Source organism: Polypterus senegalus, chromosome 12 (genome assembly GCF_016835505.1).
Source record: "Polypterus senegalus isolate Bchr_013 chromosome 12, ASM1683550v1, whole genome shotgun sequence".
NCBI lineage: Eukaryota > Metazoa > Chordata > Cladistia > Polypteriformes > Polypteridae > Polypterus > Polypterus senegalus.
Window position 1 is genome coordinate 96567810 of NC_053165.1, and position 22860 is coordinate 96590669.

General features: G+C 38.9%; 1 protein-coding gene across 3 annotated transcripts in view; it reads left to right on the forward strand.

Annotated features, from left to right (window-relative positions):
• The window catches only part of LOC120541399 (cytosolic carboxypeptidase 4), a 917845-nt gene that overhangs the window by 696106 nt on the left and 198879 nt on the right, over window positions 1–22860 (forward strand). The window lies entirely within an intron of this gene.

Genomic DNA, 22860 nt, shown 5'->3' on the forward strand with positions numbered 1-22860 from the left:
AAAGTACTATATAAAAGAGCATTTTTGAGCATCTCAGGCTTTTCTTTGGGTTCTCCTGATTCTTTGCTTTTTGAAACTGAAGAATATTTGACGTACAATTTTAGTTTTCACTTGAAGATGTAAAAGCTAAAATGAACTTACCACAAGACTTGTATAACACACAAATTTGGGGGGTACAACATGGCCTTTACTTTTAATGTGGAAAAAGTTATAATGGGCGCACCAAATGAGTGACATAATATCAGGTCTGTATATCTTCTGGAACGGCTTCTTCCAAAGTTATATATCTAAGACATCTGCTTTGAAGGTGCTTCTCTATTGATGACAAGTCATGTCTGAATGATGCTACATTGTGCTGAGATTGAACTCAGTCTCGTAACTGTTTATGAATATCAAAATGCAGTTAAGATATTACCCTGCTACTCAGACTCCAAGACATTTTTGGCTAATTTATTGACCTAACATGCTGGCATTTTGAATGACTGCAAATGTTGGACTATGCCAAAAAGACCCACATGAACACTGAGAAAATTTGCAGCCTCAACACACAAGGAACTGGATCTACATAACTGACACTGTTAGATATCAGTACTGTATTACCCAATTTGTGTGACAGTTCTGTGTCTAGTTTAATCTTAATTGTTTTTCACTGTGTAGATTGTATGGGATGGTGGTGCACTGAGTGGTTCTGCAGACTTACAAGTTCAGGAGGCCGGCTTCAAATCCTGGCTCAGTTTCTGTCTGTGGGTTTTGTGTGTCTCACCATGTCTGTGTGGGTTTTCACCCTGGGACTCTAGTTAGATTACCCAGCAAACTTGAATTGTCCAACAATAGGTAAATGTGATGTGCAAAAGACTCTGCCCAGCTGTAGATTCACATCATGTTCAGGGTTGTGCATAGCTGAGTAGGCTTCTGTTCCTCCTTGCAGCTTTAAAATTGAATTAATTGGCTTGGGAAATTGGATGGATAAAATAGGGAGATTATTTTTGTTATTCTTCAGTGTGCAGGTGACAAAGCAGTTCTTTCTCTGGGTTACATTTAATACAATTTTATAGTTGAGAATCTGACATTTACTTAGATAAATGGCATTTGCTGCTGAGTCTCGTGCACAGATGTTGGAAAAGTGCAAACAGGTAAATATTTGCTTGGGTTTAGCCAATGATATTGAGATCAACTTTTTTTTTTGCTTAACCTTAAAATTTCACATTCTCTAGATATTTTCTGAGCTTGTGTTTTTCGTTACTGCAGTGATTTGGCATGAGGGTTGCACTTAATTTTGCCTTTGCTCATCTTGTTCATGGAAAATTATATTTGCTTTTGCTTGTTTCCATTTTTCATACCCAGTAAGAATGATAATCAAGCCACTGCATTATCCAAATCTGTAAGAATTAATTGAAACCTGCATCTGAAGTGGGTGACCTGGTAGCACAGAGGTTAGTGCTGCTGTTGCACACATCCAGGTGTCCTGGATTTGAATCCCATCCACATATGTTAGAATTGGCAGTTCCACCTTGGACTTTGAATGTGTGTTTGTTGATGTGTGCGTAATTGGGCCCTGTAATGGACTGGCACTGGATGTTTTCTGTATTGCGTCCAGGTACTACTGCGATAGGGTTTGGCCCTCCCATGACTCTATACAATATTATAATACAATACAATACAATTTATTTTTATATAGACCAAAATCCCACAAGAAATGCCGCAATGGGCTTTAACAGGCTCTGCCTCTTGACAGCCCCCCAGCCTTGACTCTCTACGAAGACAATGAAAAAACTCCCTTGTAGGGAACAAAAATGAAAGAAATTTTGAGAAAGGCAGTTCAAAGAGAGACCCCTTTCCAGGTAGGTTGGGAGTGTAGTGGGTGTCCAAAAAAAGGAGTTAAATACAATAGAATACACAGATCAGAACACAAGTAATCCTCAACACAATATAATAGTGCAATAGAAATATTACAAGTACAGAGCAGAATTCAACAGTAGATGATATCACTAAATACGATTTGGATTTGTTCAGAGTCCTGGAGACCTCAGCCATCAAGCTGCCTCCTCCTATTGGCCATTCCACAGCTTAGTCAGCACTGGGCCAGCAAATCCGATTAAAGGACCCCTCTACCCGATGATTCCTCCATCAGAGATGACTTTACCTTAGGCAGGCAAAACAACTTGGCAAGTGGGCCGTGGCACTTCAGAACAGGTAATCCACCTGAAGCTAAGCATGCTCAGGCCCTCCCATTTAGATGGTAGACCATCTAGGAAAAGCCTGGGTTGCTACTGGAAAAGTGGGTTGTAGAAGAAAACAGGGAGCACTTACCCTGTGGTCTGTGTGGGGGTGCTGTAAAAATGGCACTGTCTTTTGGATGAGAAGTAAAACTGAGGTCCTGACTTTCTCTTGTCATTAAAGGTCCCTGGGCATCTTTCGGAAAGAGTTTGGTGATATCCTGATATCCAGGATAAACTGCCCTCCATGGCCTAGTAATTCTGGCCCCCTAATCATCCCCTGTTTCTAATTGGCTGTCTCACTCACCCTCTAACCACCTAATAGATAATGTGTGGTGAGAGTACTGGCACAAAAATGGCTGCTCTCGTATCATCCAGGTAGGTGCTGCACATTGGTGGTCGTTAAGGGGGCTCCTCACTCACTAAGTAAAGAATTTTGAATAGTGAAAAAAAACAGTATATAAATGTAAAGAATTATTATTATTAAACTGGATTAAGTGGATTTGTGAATTTTACGATACAGTGTAAAGTTTGTTTGAAATATTACGTCTATTAACAGGTTTTCTTGGAAAGTAAATCTTGGAACTCTTTGAATATTAGCAGTAATAACATCTTATTATGTCCTAAAAATAAAGCACCCCTTCCTGCAAAATTATTTTTTCCTTTTGTCAAAAAAAAAAACAATTAATGAGAGGTTTACAGAAACGAATGATGCTCAAAATAGGCTAATCCAACTAGAATAGGATACTGAGCACTGTGGTAGGTTACTTTATGGGAATTATTCATCTGATCAACTGGCCCTTTCAGAATTAAATATTCATAGTAATGAAAACAAAGACTTGTTTGTTTTTAAAACAGTTTTGCAAGTCTTCAATAGATTCTAAATCTATGAAAGAAAACCAAATGTAGCTGCTGTAAGCATTGTATAATTGAACAAAGAAACAAATGCAACATGTTTAGACGTTCAGAATTTCTATGAAAACTATGTTCTTTATAATCATCATCTTCATTGTGCTACAGGGAAAATATGTTTTTCAACGCTGCAGGTTGTAGAGTAACAAATTTTGCTTTAATCGGGCAGACATATTCTGTCTGCAGTTATTGGACTAGAACAGACCAAATAGTCGCTTCAGGCACTGTTTTCTAAATTAATCCCACTATGATCCAGGTAATTTGTTTAGAAAACTTCCTTTCTAAATCTTTTAATATAAAGGTCATTTGTTGCTGAAAAGCAATTTTCAAAAGATGAGTGCAGCATTATCCTTGTAAAATGTTTAATAATGTTGCATGTTCATGTTTTATTACCAATCCTTTGTGGTTGTCTTAATGTATTAAACACAGCTGCCACAGATGTCTCTTCGCTGCCCATAGGGGTGACAGGTCTTCAGTCTGATGCTTAACCCTCACATGTTCACAGTAACATTCTTGCGGTGCCTTCCAGGCACTTGGAAACAGAGACATTTTACCTTGTGCCTCGGTCACCTTGACTCCACATCACCTAGGAAACCAGAGCCTGGCAAGGCTGGGGATGGCAGCTACCCAAATGAACATGTTTTTTATAGACCCTTTAAAGTGGCATACTTGGATTTCCACTGCTGCAATGAAGGTGATCCCCGTTTCTTTTTTCCTCAGTTTACTACAAATAATGATTGTCAGATATTTAACAGATGTGATTCTTCTGATAGACGTTTGTGACACTTTAATGCTGAAATGGGAAAATTTTAAGCAGAAAAATGCTGGCTGTTAGAAAACACTATCTGTACTTACTCATGTCCTGGTTACAAAAAGTCCTTTTTACACTAGTATGCATTTAGAAAGCCCTAAATAGAATTTCAGTTGTTATTTTAATATTATTAAAATAGGAGATGCACTGTATATATGATGTGTCAGCCAATTGTAAATCTACTACATAGATATAAAATCCGAAGCCTAAAAGTGCAACGATTTTATGTGACATTTTTATGTCATGTTTTAAATCTGGCTTATTTTAAAACTGACGTATATATGTTTGGTATCATTCTTTTCAGAATTTATCGAACTTTAGTGTGATGTTGTTAGATTTTCAGATTCTTATTCCATTAAATTATAAACTAAAACATGTCCCACAAGACAAAACGTTGTGCCAGGAGATTTAACCACACCTGGGAACGGAAATAAAAGACAAAGAGTAGGACAGCTGCTTTACAGGCTTTTAAATGTTCGAAGCACCGTGCGAGAAGCAGATCACATGGCACGGCAGCAGCAGCAAGTCAGCAGCTGATCAAGCAAAGAGAAGGTAAAAAAACTGCTTGTTTCCCATTGTATCACCATTTAAGAAGAGGTTTCGGAGGAGCGAACATGTCTCCTGCGGGTGCGTTCAGCCACCCTCTTCACAACACGAGCGTTAGAGACGTGAAGTGGCTGGCACGTAGCACAGGTTGGGGTTGGCAAGCGAAGCGAGAAAGGGGTGAACTCCCTAGCAGAATATAAAAAATCAGTATGTAATCAATATATGTCATCAGTCCCTGTGATGATAGGTCTGTGGCGAAGCGCAATTTTAAATAAATAATCAGAGGTTCTGGAACATTCAGGCTTCAAGCAGGTTGAGGTGCATGTGTGAACGTAAGAATGCCATTCAGAGGTTGATTGGGGTGCTTGGCTGATCGCGTATTCATATGGAGATGTGAGCAGGTCAGTCAAGTGTTTCATTCCCAAATTGGAGCAGAAGAAGGACAGCACATGCATTCAATCGGGGCTATAAAGGAAGCCTGCATGGCAAAAAAAAATTTAAAGGAAGAAGAGAAAAATAAAGAACAGAGATTAAGGCATAACAAAGAGGCAGGATCAGGAGAGTCTGTGCTGGAAGGAAAGGAAGCAGGTGGCAAATGTATGCCCAGGGGAAGTGAGCGACAGGCCTGTACTCGAGCGTGGGACTGTGTAATCAGAATATAAGTTTAATGTCACTGTGCTCTGTACAAAAATAATTTTATAAATCCGCTCACATGTATAGGCCAGGCCAAAGTTATCACACAGGGGCTCACAGCATTTATAATTGCTAGGCCAAGCATAGGACAAGATAGACAAAGACAGCTGGAGAAATGTATAGTCAGCCTAAAGACAGGTGTATACTATTTTGTCCTCTGTTAAAAGTCAGCACAAAATCTTCTTTCCTTGTTTGGAAATGAAATATTTGTCGATGTGGGGGCCTGCACATGGAGGAACCAGTTTAAAAGGCTTGGACAGCAGCCAAATACTTTGAAGCCGACGGATGGATGGGTGATAACGTCATCTGTCCTGAAAATCCTTCCATCGCAGCAATGAAAAATGGCACACTGTATAGATCAAGATCCCACCTTGGTATTGTCTTGCTATGGCTTCCTGTCTGTAATGCCCCGTAAATCGTCAGTAAAGAAAGCTAAGTTATTTTCTCTTATGTGATTTTTACCGCCGTATCACTATGGGAGAGGTATCGCCTTTTAATATCATATCTATATTGTTTTCAGTTACTTAAAATGCTGCAATTACAAAAGAACTTATTCCAACTAGGGAGCTATCTCCCCCAAAAGGAACAGGCTGAGGAAGTTGCATTGCTATTGAGTAACACAGCGGCCCCATCTTGCAGCGTTTCCCATGTAGGCGCCAAAGGACTGGCAGAGGAAGATGTGAGCGGTGTTCAGAGGGTGTCTCACAGATGCAGAGGCACTGGTGGTGGTTAATCCGAACCCAGGAGTAAAGGATAACTTCATCTGTTGGCGAGCGTCTTCTCTTGCTGCAAGGTCCTGAAGGAATGAGCTGAGGAGATGCCAGATTTTAGGAAGGGCATTGGAGTTCATGTTTTTAAGAAGAAGATTCTGAATGTATTTTAACCTTGATTTTATTGCATTTCTTCTTGCTTATTTATGGGACATATTAACCACCACGTTTCACATGAATTTATGGTTTATTTATTTCAGTATTTCTGCACTACACTTTTGGCCACTATTTGTTTTGTTTTTGTAAATCAAAGTACTAGACACTTTCACCAACACCTTGCTGACTGTGTGTGTCCTTACTTGTCATGGCTCATCTTCGGCTATGTTATTGGGGTTCTGGGTTCATGTGGCCCAGGCATTTCAAGAGTATCCAAGCTTGACGGATAAACCTTACTTCATTGCGGTAAAAGTTCATTATTTAGTTGTTCTGTTTTTTTGAATCCCTACGATTATTTATGACTCCAACTTTTCAGATGCCATTTTCACTTTGAAGAAAGATCTGTTTGACTGCCAGCTTTGACCTTTAGCCCATTCTTTGACTTACAGTTCTTTCTACAATAATCCCTCCTCAATCGCGGGGGATGCGTTCCAGACCCCCCCGCGATAGGTGAAAATCCGCGAAGTAGAAACCATATGTTTGTATGGTTATTTTTATATATTTTAAGCCCTTAGAAACTCTCCCACACTGTTTATAAATATTCTCCGCACAGTTATACAGTAAACCCTTGTTTATCGCGGTTAATCGGCTCCAGACAGATAAATGAATTTCCACGAAGTAGGATTCTTTATTTATAAATCTTTATTTATAAATATTTTCACAGTTAGAGCATAGAACACCTGTTTACGACCTTCTAAATACGTTTTTTAACATTATTAGAGCCCTCTAGACATGAAATAACACCCTTTAGTCAAAAGTTTAAACTGTGCTCCATGACAAGACAGAGATGACAGTTCTTTCTCACAATTAAAAGAATGCAAACATATCTTCTCTTCAAAGAATGAGTGTCTGGAGCAGAGAATGTCAGTGAGAGAGACAAGTAAACAATCAAAAATCAATAAGGCTGTTGGGCTTTTAAGTAAACGAAGCACCGCGATAAAGCCGCCGCAATGAAGGGATCAATGTGAAGGTAGTCTTTTCAGCATTTTTTAGAGGAGCGTCCGTATCTTCTAAGCAAACAGCCTCTGTGCAAACAGCCCCTCTGCTCACACCCCCTCCGTCAGGCGCAGAGAAAAGCAAACAATCAAAAATCAATACGGGCTGTTAGAGCTTTGAAATGTGTGAAGCACCGTGCGGAAAGCATATCGTAGATCATTGAGGAGTTTTATTTAATATGTAATACGTGCTCTGATTGGGTAGCTTCTCAGCCATCCGCCAATAGCGTCCCTTGTATGAAATCAACTGTGCAAACAAACTGAGGAAGCGTGTACCATAAATTAAAACACCCATTGTCCGCAGAAATCCACGAACCAGCGAAAAATCCGTGATATATATTTAAACGTGCTTACATTTAAAATCCACGATGAAGTGAAGCCGCGAAAGTCGAAGTGCGATATAGCGAGGGATCACTGTATTCTATCTTACGAGTCAGTATATTCATGCTTTCTTGGAGAACGTACATAAGTGAAATTCTCATAAAGGGATTTGATATGTGGCCAACATTGGACAGTGGCAAACATCATTAAAAAAAAAATCTGTGCCCCAAATATTAAAAAAAAGTAATAAGTAATAAGCCACATGTCATTTATAAAGTCGCTAGCTCAAAATGTGCAGAATGAATGCTTTTTTGCTAAAATATTGTTAGTTACTTCCTAAATTATCGGGGGCTATGTGTAGAGTAAACTCAAAGACTCACAAGAAGGATTTTTTGATTTGAAGGCTCACCTCACCCCATCATTCTGTGGTCAAGAGTCCTGTCTTCTGTACAAGAAGCCTCTCCCATGAGTCTTTGAGTTTCCTCTTGAAATATAGGTTGATAATTCAGGAAGTAACTATTTAACAACATTGTCGCAAAAGTGCATTTGTTTTGTACGGTAGCCCAACGATAATTTCACCATACCTTCTTTGTCTAGATTTTAAAAGTTTTTGCCGGGCCATCAGAACTATTGTAAGGGTCTAGGGGCATACAGAGCTCCCCTTTATATATCACCATGACATGCAGTCTGCTACTTCCATTTATTCTCCCCCACCACTGAAAAATGGTGTTTGTCTTCTTATTGGAAGATGGATGTAATATAGCACATCCACTTCATCTGGTTCTGCCCTGTCCATACTGGACTTTCATCACAGAAATATCTACATGTCAACTTGTAGTAGTGAGCCCTCAATGCATCTTAATGCAGCTTCTTTAGACTGAGCCCAGCCAGACTACATTTTGCAGCTAGTCAACAGGCGCTTAGCTGCCAAATCCCTTTTTCAAAGACTGTCAGAGGTGGGTAGAGTAGCCAAAAGTTCTACTCAAGTAAGAGTAGCATTACTTCAAAATAATATTACTCAAGTAGAAGTAAAAATCCAAAAAATCCAAAAAATTACTCACGTAAGAGTATAAAAGTATTTGGTAAAAAGACTGAGTACTGAGTAACTGTTTGATCGTAATAAATTATTTATTTTTTAGAAATGTTGTAATAAGACAGACAAAAATATAAAATAATGTGCAAATTCTACTATTTCCAAATAATAAAATAAAAAATGAGTAAAAATAAATAACATCTTTACAAAATTAAAATGCACAAATAGCACAAAGTTCCAAATCTTAGTTTTTCACAACAAAGCTTTTGAAGCCAATACCTACAGTAGGTAACATGTTTGTTTGAACAGTGCAAACTACTTACAGTGACAAGATATCCTGTACCCTGACAGTATAATACTGCATATGCATCTGCCCTCCAAATAGCACAGCTGATAGAAAATAACATTAGAACAAGGCAGCTTGTGCACGATCAAGAAGTCTCACTTTACCTTGACTGTCTGTGTCTGTGCATGTTTGGTTAAAACATGCTTGTTCTTCACTCTGTGCCCCAGTGCTTAAGCTTCATCTGGAGTTGGCTCTCATTTTTCATGTACAGTGGAACCTTGGTTTGCGAGTGTTTTGCAAGACGAGCTAACGTTTTTAATAAATTTTGACTTGATAAACAAGTGAAGTCTTGCAATACAAGTAGTCCGTACACGCTTTGTCTGCCGAGCAACACGTGATCACAACTGAGCTGATGGTTCTTCTCTCTCTCACTGCGGGATTGTGGGCAATCGTCAGTCAGTATGCCTCACTCATATAGTCAATATCTGTACGAGTGTATACTATTTACTACAGCATTGTGACCATGTGTGTGTGCTGTGACGTGTGAGTCTCCGTCTTGCACCCTAAAACACGAAGCTGAGTCACAATACTTTAGCAACACCATTTTTATTCAGCTTGAAACAGGAACAGCGTGGTTATTTATTGTAGCGGGATCTGCCACTCTCCTATGCATAGACACAGCAGTCAGGCAGTGTCTATGCTGCCACAGTTAGTGTGTGGTCAGGTGACTGCATGGCTATGTCTGATTTGTGAAACAGAGTCATGTAATTATTGTTGCTACATCTGATTGGTGAAACGGAGTCTTGTGATTATTATTGCTACGTGTGATCGTGAAACAGTCATGCAGTAGATCCACAGGCGGCTTCTCTCTGGCAAAAATATAGTGTAATGTGTACATGGAAAAAAGTAACGAGTCGAGTGTTGCCCAATGTAGCGGAGTAAGAGTAGCATTTCTTCTCCACAAATGTACTCAAGTAAAAGGAAAAAAGTATGGTGCTGTAAAACTACTCTTAGAAGTACAATTATTTTAAAAAGTTACTTAAGTAAATGTAACTCTGAAGACTGTGTTTCAGTTTACCTGCTCAGAAAAAGTTTGATTGAATTTATTTCAAATTTAAGAGTCCTATTTTGGGATTGGCTTGGGCCCTAATATCATGTTGACATGGGCAATCATCTCTAGTGCAAATGATTTTGACAACGTAAGTTTAAGGACTATTTTTACACAGATCCTCTCTTCTCCATATCAAAATCCAGTCCTGGTAGATCTAAGGTGAAATTCCATATTTTAAGTGATGAAATTTTGTCATGGTTTTCAGTACCATATAAAAAATATAAAAAATGTTCATGATGGTGAGGGATCACATATCTATGATTTCCTACAAACAAATCATGCTACCTGTAATAGGCAAGATAGTTCATTGCAATGGGTACATGCTAATGTGTAAAGTCAGGGTATGAATGTTAAAAGACAGCAGTTAAACTACAACTAAAAGCTGAAGATCCCATTGATGCAGGTGTGAGAACATAGGGGCATTAGGAGACAGTGTGCCCTATTAATGTGTTGAGTGCCCTGGTGTAACAGTGCAGGGGAGAATGAGATATGGGTAGGGAAGAAACATGCAGTCTTCCTGAAAAATGCAAGAGGATAAGGAATCCAGAAGGTGCTGGGAAAAGTAGACCATCTGTTCAGAAACAGAGTGAGACCTACTGGACAACAGATGACACCAAATGCCCATAAACTAAGAAAGCTGGTTCTACATTGCGTTTCAAGGTCAAGTTCAGAGATAACTAGTGCACATCTAGTACTCTCCTGACTTTTCACTGAGGGACAGTATAGTACACTCTTTAAGGCAGTGATCATTGAGGCTGCCTGAGAGACTCAACTTTAAGGGCAACTTGAGACTCAGACGTTAAGGGACACCAGGAGAAGCTAGAGAGAGTTATAATGTGGTGTCATTGTTCTTATGATTATGTATGTTTGGTGTTTTCTGAATACTTCTTTAAGCCTTTTTCTTAATAGTTATTTCCCATTATGGATTTTGTTGACACTGAACCCAATTATTGCATTTATTTTCATTTTAGAAATAGTTTTTAGTTAGTAGAAATAATTTTATGCCGCTTTTGTTACCATTTTGTTTCTCCCTGGAAGCTGTCATCATGACACAATAATGGTTGCTATTGAATGCAATCCTGGAAGTTACATTAGTCACAATTAGTGCACCAGATGCATCACTGTTCAAGTCTTTAGATATTCTAAGGAGTCTACCTTGCTCTTTAGATTTTCCATTATTGACTTTTCCTTTTGGATTTCATACGACAAATATTTGGGTTTTGGTTCTAGTCAGACAGAAGATAGTACTGCTATTAGGTTTTGAGTTTCTGGCTCGTTTATCTTAATTCTCCTGATCATCCCCTTTAGCGCATGCTATATTACTAAAATACTGTTAAATATTAACTTCTGGAATGATCAGAGCACATCGTAAACAGGAACTTAAAGCCACAGGGAGGCACTTTTTGAATTGAAAATCTGCTCTGACCACCCCATTCATTAGTTCAGTGTCCTGTCTTCAGTTCAAAAAGTAGCTTCCATTGAGCTTAATTTGCTGTTTATGATGTTCACTGATTATTCCAGAAGAATACATTTAGCAGTATTTTAGCAAAAAAGCACATGTTTTACATATTATCTGCATATATTTGGATAAATGACATATGGATTATGCAACACAACAAAAGGTGAGTTTTTTTTTTTTTTTAATTTCCAATGATGTTTTACTCATTGATTGCCATTGTACAGTATTGCTCACTACTGCCTTCAATTACATCATAATCTTTTTCTATAGATTTTGCATGAAACCATTAAATTTAAATGTTTCTTAGTCACCACTACAAAATACATGAGGTAAGCAACGTATAAAAAATATCATTTTTGGGTGGAGTGCTTCTTTAATGTTTTCTACACCTATAGATGCCACAGAATTCAGAGGACAGTTACGGTAAAAGCTGAAAAGGTGAGAAGATGCCAGAGATGGAGAAAATAGTTAGCAGTTGAGTAGGTGAATGAGGTGTGTATGTTACTGCTTTGGACGTGAGAAACTTTTAAGTCATTGTTTAACTCTTTTCACTTGTGCTTTGTGTTCTCCTGTCTTTACTGATTTTTCATAAACACGTCACTGTTCCCATACCTTTCACCTCCTTGGTCTTATTGTTGGTGTGGAGTTTTGTCATATGGGCTTCTTCCTATCTACTTTTTTGTAAGAATAGAACAATGCCAAAAAATGTATCGCTTTACTATAAGAAATAAATCTGAAAAATAGTTTTGAAGTTTACATAATGTCTGCTTTACCCTGTAAGTTTTGATTTAAACAAATCTATACACTGCAGCTAACACTAAGTGAAAAACTTTAGGTTTACAGCAGCTAAAAGCACATGACGCAAACTGTGGATAATAATGGAGCAGACAATACATAATGATCAATTAAATATAACTTGTATTGGAAAGAAGTTCATTGCACAGAGCTTTAGAAAATGAAAAGCAATATTTTGAACTGAATATTATGTTTAACAATGAGGCAATAAAATTTTTGCTGGTGACATTGTGATCTGTAGATAGAATAGGGAGTAGGTTGAGGAGACCTGGGAGAGGTGGAGATATGCTCTACAGAGGAGAGGAATGAAGATCAGGAGGAACAAGACAGAATACATGTGTGTAAATGAGAGGGAGGTCAGTGGAATGGTGAGGATGCAAGCAGTAGAGTTGCCGAAGGTGGATGCGTTTAAATACTTGGGATCAACAGTACAGAGTAATGGGGAGTGTGGAGGAGAAGTGAAGAAGAGAGTGTAGGCAGGGTGGAATGGGTGGAGAAGAGTGTCAGGAGTAATTTATGACAGACGGTTATCAGCAAGAGAGAAAGAGAAGGTCTACAGGATGGTAGTGAGATCAGTTATGTTATATGGGTTGGAGACGGTGGCACTGACCAGAAAGCAGGAGACAGAACTGGAGGTGGAAGAGTTACAGATGCTAAGATTTGCATTGGGTGTGACAAGGATGGACAGGATTAGAAATGAGGACATTAGAGGGTCGGCTCAGGTTGGACACTTGGGAGACAAAGTTAGAGAGGCAAGATTGCGTTGGTTTGGACATGTGCAGAGGAGAGATGCTGAGTATATTGGGAAAAGGATGCTAAGGATAGAGCTGCCAGGCAAGAGGAAGGCCTAAAAGAAAGTTTATGGATGTGGTGAGAGAGGACATGCAGGTGGTGGGTGTGACAGAGAAAGATGTAGAGGACAGGAACTTATGGAAGTAAATGATCAGCTGTGGCAACCCCTAACAGGACCACCCAAAAGAAGAAGAAGTAGCCAATAAAAGCAACATGCAGAAAGGCTAAATAGGAACCCTGTGTGCATCTGAAAGTTTTGTTGTGTTTGGAGTTTATGTGAGTATTGTTGTGGAAGATCATCATAAAGCAAGCTGTAATAGTTCAGAAGTGAAATAATAAAAACATAAATGTTTCAGCAGCAGAAAAATCAATTAAGATTGAATCTAGAATATGTTAATAAGGCTAAATAGACAGATTTCCAAATAGCTTTTATGCATAGTGTAAAAAAAAGCAGGACAAGGTCAAAGATTTGTGGTGCTTTATGGCCAACTCAGTATAATTATAATTAAAAATTACAAAAAAAAAGTGTGTAAAATGCCAGAAATGAGTTGTCTGGACTATTGCTCTTGTCTCTGGACTGGCTAGGCAAGGTAGTTGGGAAGGGCGGTAGTTGTGACCATCTTGGTAATTTGTTTTTCCAAGTTTACCTCGGGTTTCAGCCATCACCCAACTTTGCTCCACAAATCATATGCTTCCGAATGGGTCAGCCTAACTGAGTCGAAAGTCCATACGTGACACGTCCTCGCCTGCTGGTCCGGAATAATTCTGTACCGTAGCAGCACCTTGGCCTTTAGTTGATCATAATTACCGGCCACCTGCTCATCAATGTTGTTACAGGCCTGATGTGCCAGTCCTCCAAAGAACTGCACCAGTATGTGTGCCCAATCTACACGTTCTCAGTGGTGACATGTGGCAGTTTTTTCAAACAACAATAGGTATGTCTCAGTATAGTTATCTGGATGTAGAGGCAATAATACCTGGTACAATCTCAATCTGGAGGTCGCGCTGGAGAGCAGCACGAGCTCGGTTGCATACCTCTGCTTTGGCGAGCTGGATCCGGTGTTCCCCCACCTGGACCTTTAGTGGATGGATCTCCACAGCTATAGCCTGTATGACAAACAATACATCCTGAGACTCAGTCATTGTGCCTTGCCCACTGGAAATCCTGCTGACTTTGCCACTGTAAAAGAAAAAGCAGGACAAACTCAAAGATTTTGGGGCGCCTTGTAGCCAACCCCATATAATTATTAATTACAGATTTGAAAAAAAAAAAAAATTGTGTAAAATGCAAAGAAATTAGTCATCCGGACAATTTTGTCTCTGGTAGACTGCCCAAGATGGCAGATCCTCAAGATTTTAGGCATTCTAAGAGGTCCAGGTGGACGGATCCTGGACGTGACGTCAGATGGAACAGTGTCAATCATTCTTTCTGCAGAAGGGGAAGAAGAGAGATCATTAGTACACAGCACCACCTCCTGTCTCGATGGAGAATTCCAATGAATGACAATAGGTTAAAACACAGTTCAAAATCAAATTCCTAAATTACAAGACAGAGCAACTACTTTTAGCTGTGCTGTTTCCTAAAGAAAAAATATTTATAGTTTTTGACTGTTTCAAGAACTTGCATATATTACCTCAGTTTCATTTACATTCTGGTGCAAACAAATTGATCTCATTGCAGTGTGGAGCTCAAAACAGCAAGAAAATAGTGAAAGGTGTCTACTTGGGGTCAGCATTTAATGGTAAATAAAGCTGAGCATCTTATTCATTAACACAAAAATGAAGAGCAACAATATGCAAGCTTCACACAGAACATACCCCATTGGTATGAATTAAGAATGCTTTGCATTGTGGCACCCTAATTTTAAATAAATTTATTTAAAAAAAAATGAAAATAAGTTTCTCTTCAAAGCCATAATCTGTGCATCCCATGTAGAAATGTATGTGACTTGTATGTATATTCATTTGACATTGATGACTATATTGAGCATACTGTAATACATTTTATGCTGCTACTTATAATAGAAAATAAAAAGAACAGAATTAACAGTTCATTGGCATTTAAAAAATACAAAAATAAAAATAAAATCAATCAATCGGTCTCTAAATTTAGTTTACAATTCACAGGAATTCAAAGTAGAAGCATTGAACCTTTAAAAATATCATCTTTCTTTTGTATTATTACAAAACTTCTTCCATGTGTTTTATATAATAACTCTATTAAAATACTATAAAAAGGATGAACTGAGTTTGAGGAACAATATGCTTGAGAGAAGAAAAGGGATTGATCCTAAACTATAACAATTCTGTAATAAAACTAGCTACTAACATCTTTCTGGTATTGAGAATAAGAAGCTTATTCTTACTTTGGCCTGTTCTGGTTGTTATGGTCTATGCACTCCATTAGACTGATGGAAAGGCCTAATGCAAGATGAATTCAAGTATGCCACTTGAAACCTTAATGCACCTGCAATTCAGCCCAATTAGAAGTATTGGCTCAAAAGCAAACCCATGCTTTCTTAAGAGCTATAAGAGAATTGCTGAAAGGGTCATTTTTGAGTACATCACCCCTACATTATGTTTTTTTTTCCTTCAGATGAGCTCAATAGGTGTGAATAATGGAAAAAGTATGGAGATGTCATGTCTTGTTTTCTTTGAAGCTGTCTTAATTAATATAGCTTTAAATGGACAAAACAACAAAACAGAAAACAAGTGTATGCACTGCACTGTACTTAAGTCAGAAAAGTGTATCCTTCTCTTAATGAACATAGCCCTTCACACTATATAATGGAAAAGTAATAACAAAGAATGGCTATGTATTGATTTATATTGTTACCTAGTATTAGGGTGTTGTACCATGTTAGCCATTATGAATGTAGTGAGAAGTCAAGCCAAATGACACCTTCTATTGGCTAACTAAAAAGATTACAATATGCAGGCTTCTGAGGCAACTCAGGGCACCCTTCTTCAGGCAAGATCTATTGTTACCTCAATGCACAAGGAAGCTCAGTGTTAGGTTTCATTTTTCTCTCAACTTCTTTTATGCTAAATTCTAAAACGTGTTCCTTTGTCAGTGACTCTCACTTCTCTTCCTTTGTTTTGTAATTGTCTTTTGATTTACTACCCTGGTGACTTTCTGTTTTGTGTGTCTGCTCTTATGTGGTGCTTGATTGATCTTGTATGGCAACATCTCTAGTTAAGTTATTGATATAGTTACAATAAAATAATCGATTGTATATCATGCCTTATAAGGAACTATGGATGTATGGAGGTATACATTTTTTCCACATGTAATGTAACACTGACAGATCTTCACTTCTGTAAAATTAAATGGTTTTATCAGTATTGGCTATGGTAACAATGGTGTTTATTTCATTGACCATAGATGTAAAATCTGGGATTCAGATGTCCTTTATAGAAAAGGTCTATACTAATTAAAAGCCGAGTTTGTATATTCTCTGTTGTTCCATGAGTAACTTCTGTATTTGTATATCAAAAGAAAAAAACACTAAAATGTAACATGTCATAAGAAGACATTCTCAAATCTTATCAGACAGTTCAGTCACATGAAGTGCAAGGCTCATCTACAAGCACTGAGATACAAACGGGCTAATTTAGAGTTGCCAATCAACCTAAGACACACATCTTTCAGAATATGAGAGGTAAACTGTAGTACACACACTGGGAGAATGTGCAGATGCCACACAGACAAGAGCTGGGCATGAGCTCTGAATCCAGACCCTCAATTTGTAAGGTACCAACACTATCCACTGTACTACTGTGTCACCTACACAAGCACAATATGTTGATTAAAAATATGTTTGTAAAGAGGATAGATAGATAGATAGATAGATAGATAGATAGATAGATAGATAGATAGATAGATAGATAGATAGATAGAACTTTATTTGTCCCCAGATGTAAATTTGGCATTTTACAGAAACTCTTTAAATAAATAAATACATACATACATAGGTAGATAAGTAAGTAGGTAAATAAATAAATAAATAAATATATGCACACACTTTTGTCTGAACACACACTAGAATGACTATAAAGCAAGATAATTCAAAAGAAAGAAAACTTCTGATTTGGCAGTCACAGTCACAGTTAGGCATTATGCAGGTGTATTGCTGTTGGAATAAAGGAGACTCAGTAACGTTTCTTAACACACTACAGCTGAATAATTCGTAGGCTGAAAGTCCTCGGTATTGGCATGTCAGAGAGAGGATGTGCAGCATTGTTCATAATGGCAGTCAGTTTTGTTTTATTTCTCTCCTTTGCTACTTTGTCCAGGGGTTTCCAGAATGCGTCCTATAACTCAGCCTGCCCTTTGAATTAGCTTATTGACTTGGTGGGCCTCTCTTGAAGTTATGTTGCCAGCCAAGCACACCACAGTGTTATTGAAAATGTGAAGGATGTTATTTCCCATATTAAAGGAACACAGTGTACTAAGGAAGAAGACCAGTTCCAAGACCAGTCCAACCTCTTATTAATGTAGATCCCCAAGTTCATGTAGAAGTGGACCACCTCTACATCCTCTCTTTAAATAGTGAGTTTGGTTCGGTGAAAAGTAACTAATCAGTTCCTTGATTTTTCTGATTTAAGATGCAGACAGTTCCCTTTGCATCAAGGAACAAAGTTCTCCACTTGACTCCTCTACTCCCTTTCACCTCCCTTTTCAATACACCCCACTAGTGAAGAATCATCTGAGAATTTCTGCAAGTGATTTGACCTTGTGTTATATGTATAGTCTGAGGTATAAAGACTTGTGACAGACGACTGGGGCGTCTGAGAATACTGGGATGCCTGGAAGGACCAGGAGAGGACCAATACCTCCCCCGAGACAGGAGAGGGCAACTGCCCTGGTTCACATGTGGGCCACACGTTAGTAGCTGGGAAGCTCCACCCAGTTGGGGCATGTGGCCACCACCAGGGTCTGCCCAGACATTCCAGGAGATGTGGTCTGCAGCACTTCCGCCACAACAGGGAGTGCTGCTAGGCCAGGAGGCTCTATGCCTATACAAGGGTCTGGTCCTTGGATGCCATCTGAAGAATGCATGTGTTGGCATCCCAGCAGGATTAGATGGAGGAATACCACCTGGCTGGGAGTCAAACCTGAAGGAAGGACAGGAGAATTGTTCAACCTACATGCTCCCCTGAACAGCTAGATGAGAGCAGCCTGGGAGGAAGGTACACCAATGGGCACCCACAGGGCAAGCTGAGAGTTGTAGTACCATAGAGCAGCCCTGTTGGGGTCCATGGGCTCCACCATGGGGTGCTACTAGGAGCTGTGCTCCGTGGATTTTGTGACTTTCAGTTGATTCAGAAGTAGTTCTATCAGGCTATACCCTGGCATCAGAAGTACTTCTGGGTCCAAGGTTAAAGGAACTGCCCTGCCACATCCAGTTGAGTTGGAGTCAGGAAGTAGGAGGACAAAGCTCAACTCGATGTGTGGAGGAGAGGAAAGAGAGAGCTAATAGAGGAGTTGTGTGTATTGAGTGACATTGTGAGGGTATTGTGGATAATAAATAATTTATTTGAACCAAACTTGTGTTTGTTTGGTGGTATCTGAGGTTTGGGAGGCTGCATCACCCCCTACTAGTCACAATGTGTATAGCTACTGAAAAAAAAAAATTCACCTTGTTTTGTTGAAAATTGCATTTAAAGTAAAGGTTAGGTGGGCAAGATTAAATTCTTTAAGAATTCAGCCGGCTTTGAAAGTCTCCAGAGCAGCTTGAAAGAGCAGCCTGCTTTGAAGCAACACACTCCAAGAGATGTTTAGCAGTTAAGACAACTTATTAAAAATGAAAATTATAGTATATAGTGATATGAAGACCAGTAAAATCTCAGCCACCATTAATTAAAGAGCAAAGTGGATTTTAAAATCCTGGGCTATCTGTTTTTAAAGCAGACATCAGCTTCATAGGCTTTGTGACACTTTATTGTAATTATTTGTGGGTGGCTTGTTTTCAAACATCACCATGGTAACTGAGGTTCCACTGATAAGAAAAAAGAAGAAGATGACAAGTGTTAAATTGTATGGTGTGGGAGAGGACAAAGAAAATTAAATGGAATTCTACTTTTCCATTTTTCAACAGCATGTAGAGTGCTAGACGTAAAAAAAGTGATGGGTAGAAAAAAATAAACATATACAGAGCCCTCAGTGATGTTTGGGTCAAAGAGACATTTTTCCTTGATTTACCACTCTGCTCCACAGTTTGAAATTACAAATGAAACACTTCAGTCATAATTAAAGTGCACAATGCAGACTTTAATTGAAGGGTATTTGTATACATTTCAGTTACACCATGTAGAAATGACAACACTTTTTATAAACCTCACCCCCCACATATCCCAACATTTCTGGATACCCGGGATACCAGTATGTTTGGGACAATTTGGCATCACAGGTGTTTGGGATGACTCAGAGGTGTGTTTCATTGCTTCATTTGTGCAGGAATAAGATACCTGTGCTTGTTTCTACCTTCAGAATACCCTTGGGAGTCTGTAGTTACCATTGCTCAACATGAGGACAAGAACTATGCCAATGAAAGTCAATGAAACCATTATGAGGCTGAAAACTAAGAATTAGAGACGTCGGTAAAACCCTAGGATTACATAAACTGTATGGAATATCATTAAGAAGAAAGAACGCACCGGTGAGCTCAGTAATCACAAAGGGACTGGTAGGCCAAGGAAGACCTCCACTACTGATGACAGGAGAATCCTCACTATGGTAAAGAAACAGCCCCAAATGCCTGTCCGACAGATCAGAGACAGTCTTCAGAAGGCAGATATGTACTGTCATGGCCAAAAGATTAGAGGATGACTCAAGTATTGCTTTTCACAAAGTTTGCCCTTTCAGTGTTTTTAAATCTTTTTGTCAGATGATTCTATGGTATACTGAAGTATAAGCATTTCATAAGGTTCAAAGGCTTTTATTGGCAATTACATTAAGTTTACGTAAAGAGTCAATATTTACAGTGTTGGCCCTTCTTTCTTTTTCAAGACCTCTACAATTCACCCTGGCATGCTGTCAATTCACTTCTGGGCCAAATCCTGACTGATGGCAGCCCATTCTTGCAGAATCAATGCTTGGAGTTTGTCAGAATTTGTGAGTTTTTGTTTGTCCACCCACCTCTTGAGGATTGACCACAAGTTCTCAATGGGATTAAGCCCTTGGGAGTTTCCTGGCCATGGACTCAAAATTTCGATGTTTTTTTCCCCGAGCCAATTAGTTATCACTTTTGCCTTATGGCACGGTGCGCCATTATGCTGGAAGAAGCCTTGTTTGTTACCAAATTGTTTTTGGATGGTTGGGAGAAGTTGCTCTCGGAGGATGTTTTGGAAATAAACACACAATTAGTTGTGGAGATGTCTTTACAGACTGAAAGTCCAGAACAGAACTGAAGCAGTTAGCTGTTCTTCAGCATTATAAATAAAGCTGATAGGAAGGGACAGGTCCAGGATGACAGACACTGGAGGTGACATCAGTGATGGAAGGGCAGCCAATCATCTGGTCTGCTGAGGGAGAAGGAGAGAAAGGATCAGAAAACAGTGCCAACCCCTGGCTCTGCGGGTAACTACATTTACTAGAGTCCTTAAGCTGCCTCCCATGTGCACGTGTGTGACAACACCAAAGACTAATACAAAACAGTTCACCAAAGAGGATCAAGCCACTAGCTAGGACTTTGTCCGTTACATAAGCTGACGCCAATAGAGCTGAAAAATGTTCATCATCACATTTAAAGAATTGTTTTTTTTTTGATACATAAGAAAATTTCAAAAGGATTACCTAAGACTCCTCACAATGTAGTCCTTACACAAATTAGTACAGTCGACTTGAAGATGTGCTACCTTATCAATGATTACAAAATGACATATGTTACTTACATCCTTTTAGCTTAACAGTTTAAAATGACCATTTTTGTGATGACCAAATACAAATGAGAATTCTTACAATATTACATTTTAGAAATTCATTACATTTATATTGATACATTTCATTTTCAAAAATGAATCTAAAAAATGTAATTATTCAAAAGCATTATTCAGCAAATCACAACATAGACAATTTTTGTTTTTCTTTCCACATAATGCTACATATCCATTGTGGTTGTACAAGGTATGACATGGGATCCAAAATAAAGTTTGGGGCATCTGCATAGCGCTCAGTGGCACAAACAAACAAAACTACAGTAGGTCACGTCTAGGGTAGAGCACAGTCAAGGGATGAACCTACGTCCTAATGAGACGCCACCTTCCGGGAGCTCCTCGAAGTTATACTTCTGTAACTGGAAAGGGCGGAGTCAGTTGCCTTCATTGGGCATCTTTTTGGTGCTGTGGGAACAGAAAAAGACAATCCCTTTAGCGACAGCAGCCTCTCCGTGTACCGGGGTGGTATTGCTTACCATGGATGAGCCTGAATGTTCACCCTCAGGCGTACATGTGTGACACCATATAAACGATGAATACAGGTAATGCATTTATAAAATAAAATAAAAAAAAAAAACAAATTAAAATAAATGTACATATATAAAGCACAAACATTGTCCAACTTCTCTCTGTGCCAACCAGACACAAGAACGTTGGCTCTGAATTGGGTTGAGTGGCGTGAAATTCCATAGTATGACCTGTCGACAGAGAAACAGTAGCATGCAGGTTCCAATGGTAGTGTAATGGAAATCAAGCTTGCCTTTCTAGCAGGAGAATTAGTTTTGATTCCTGTACATCATATTAAATGTTTTCTTTACTCAAGCATTTTGTTTGCTATTTTTGTCATGATTCCCAGGTGCCTCGAGCAGTGTAATATTGCATCTCAACCTGCCTAGCACTGTTTCTATGTTCAATTATTTGGATACATACTGCTAACTCTTGGCCTCATGTGGGTTGGGATGAGAATGAGTGGTAGCAAACCCACAGCTCATAAAAAACGAGGGTTATTTGTCTTAAATTGTTTAAACAATTTTTCACCCACTTTAAATGTACAGTGAAGTTTGAAAATCATACCCCAATGAAGCCAGAGCGAACAGTTATAGTTTCGAAATAGTAGTTGGTATGAAATACTACAATGAAAGAGAAACATCACCATGTAGGTTTTGATGGTGGTGTAATTATTAGCATGTTTGCCTTTCAACCAATAAATCCGGGTTTGGCTTCTGTCCATTACATTTAACTTTTTCTTTAACTCTTTCAGGGCTGATGTTGACTTTTAGCAAAATTCTGGGGTAGAGGATGATAATCCGCTGTAAACCGAGACAATTATGTTTAGTTCAACTCTCTTTGCTTGAAGTAAAGTTACGTAGCTTTGTTGATTTGACCTTGATTCCCTGTAGGTGCATGAATAGTGAAGAGTAAACAGCCTCTAAAATGGCAGCGACATCTGGCAAGACGAAAACAAATGTGTAAAGCAAAATACTCCATGGACATTTTACGTATTATCGCTGAATCAGGCTTTGACTTTTCAGACTCTGGAGTTTGATGCAAATGATTTGGAGATGGAAAACGAAGGTGAGGTACCAGCATCAGCCTATTGGTCCCCAGCTAATTCTGGTGCTGAACACGTTCGTGTAGTGGAAACGCCTACAGCAGCGTTCGCCTAGGAGGGCCAACACTTATGATGACAAGAGGTACAAACCATATGCGTCACACTGCAACTACCACTGTCACCCACCTGCTGTGCGAAGACAGAGAGGTAGCTGCCCTGTCGTGCATTCCTGCTGACCATCAAACTGCCCCTGTGCAGGCACCAACAGCAGCCACAGCATGTAGCAACAGACATTTTGTGTTCATTTCTGTGTGAAACCAGTGCATTGTGTGCTTTTCTGAAAACTGAGTTTTTTGGAAAAAATATTCAGCCATCAAAGAGTTAATCCAATATTTCCCTGATAATGGCTCCAATCCATTATTTCAGTAATTATGCTTTCCAATACTAACAATAGTTATGTAGTAAATGCAAGAA